Here is a 1,991-nt window from a genome sequence, read left to right on the forward strand (position 1 = left end):
TAGATGTTTCAGAGATGTTTCAGAGATGTTTATTTTCCCAGCCACATGGCCGGAGCTCTGCTGAGGAACTGTGGCAATCATGGGACCCGAGGGTCCTTGCCCGCGCAGAGAAACACAAAACAACCAATGGGGAACAAGGTTGACCAGGGGCTAGGGAAACCCCGTGTCTCCCCCCCAGGGCCCCTCTCCCAGGACCCCATGGCAGGGGGAGGGTCCCAACAGTCCTGAATTTGGGGACTTTGTTCAGTGGCATCAGCTCTTTTTCCAAGGTTGAAAACTCCAGTGTGGCACTACCAGCAAAGCCCCCAGGTCTTTGAATAATGAGTTCAGACTGGTGCAAAACCATGGGAAGAAAGAAGAGTTCTGATCTGTGTTGTATGTGCTCAAAGTGCATAAACATTCTTTACTTATTTAAATAGTAAAAGTGAGACAGTAGAATTTCCTTCCAGGCTTTGCCTGTTACCTACTGAAAACATAAAGCGTTAAGATGGAAAGTTTATGCACAGGCTACTTATGTCTCTTTGATCTAATTGATGATGTTTTATTTAAATAATAATGCAAATAAATCCTTGAGATAAATTAGGGAGTTGGAGATGTTCTCAAAAATGCAGTATTACAAAGATCAACATAAACTCTTCTACTGAGTAAATAGCAAGAGAGAGTCAGTATCAGATGCAGAACTGTAAACTCAAATTTTGCTGTCCTTTGATCCCAACCTGATTACTTGCTCTCAACATAAAGAAATTACTGAGATGTGACCATGCTGTACAACTGTTTTCTGGAGTGAGAAGAATTGCAGTAGATGTAGGACATGGAAAGTGTGAGGAAAAGGGAAGAATTCAGATAGCAAGGAGAAGAGGTGGAAAAGATGACATGAAAGGCATGTGAAAGGAAGGCTAGGCAAACTGTGGCAAAAGAGATGTGAAAGTATAAGGAGGAGAAAGATGCTAGCTGAAGGAAAGGAATATGACATGATAGGGCAAATCATTCACAATTAAGATTTTTAGCCAAGCAGGTGCATAGTACAGAATCTAGTATTTTGGGGGCTTTGGGAATTAAAGTAGTTTATTTTCAGGAACAACCCCCCTCGTTCATTTCCTGTGGTAGTTGCTGCCGAACACCAGTAAATGGCACTCCTATGCCAGATGATGAGCATTGCCAGCCCAGACAGGCACCCCACGTGGGCCAGCTCCTACCTGCTCCCACCAAAGTTGGAAGATGATGCTTATGGCAGAGCTAAAATAAATCCAAGGGGAAAACATGCTAAAAGTCTCTGTCCTATAGGCACAGAAATGTGAAGTGAAATAAAATAAGGACAGATGAGCTGAACCTCTGTCAAAAGACAGGGGATATCTGTCCCAAGGGAGCTCTATGCCCCATTGCCTATGCAGATCCACCTGTGGGCACAGAGCATGGCACACAGGTATGGATTTGAGCTGGGAAGACAGCTCAGCTCCCATGCCTGGTACAGCTGACTTTAGCAAATTCCAAAATAATTTTGGGGCCAAAAGCAGGGGGGTGAGCTCAGAGCCCTGAAAGAGTGGAGGGAGGGAAGACTTTTATCCTAAGTCATTGTAAAGCCAAAGAAGGGTTTATCCTCCACAGCTAAATGAAAATGAAAAGAGAAAAAAAAAAAAAAAAAATCCAGGATAGCAACGTTGGAGAGACAAAGACTGTCATGGACCAGTGCGAGTTTGCAAAATTATATGTAAATGACCCCATTTTTGACCATGGTGGCCCTCTGCTAATCCCGGAGAGAAAATCTACTTAGCAAAGGAAAGTTTTGTTTAATTTGGTTAACAGGGACCAAAATGCTGAATATATTTATATTTTCAGGAAAATGCCATATCCTTAATGCTTCAGTGACAAAGCAGGATCACAAGAACTTAATGCAAACAGAATAAAAGTCATGTAGCATTTTGTCCATATTCTGCACCCAGTGCTGGTAAAAATGAGTGTTGGACATGTGTTTTCATAAAATGCACCAGCCA

This window comes from Corvus brachyrhynchos, unplaced genomic scaffold, assembly GCF_000691975.1.
Source record: "Corvus brachyrhynchos isolate BGI_N302 unplaced genomic scaffold, ASM69197v1 scaffold17, whole genome shotgun sequence".
Taxonomy (NCBI): Eukaryota; Metazoa; Chordata; class Aves; order Passeriformes; family Corvidae; genus Corvus; species Corvus brachyrhynchos.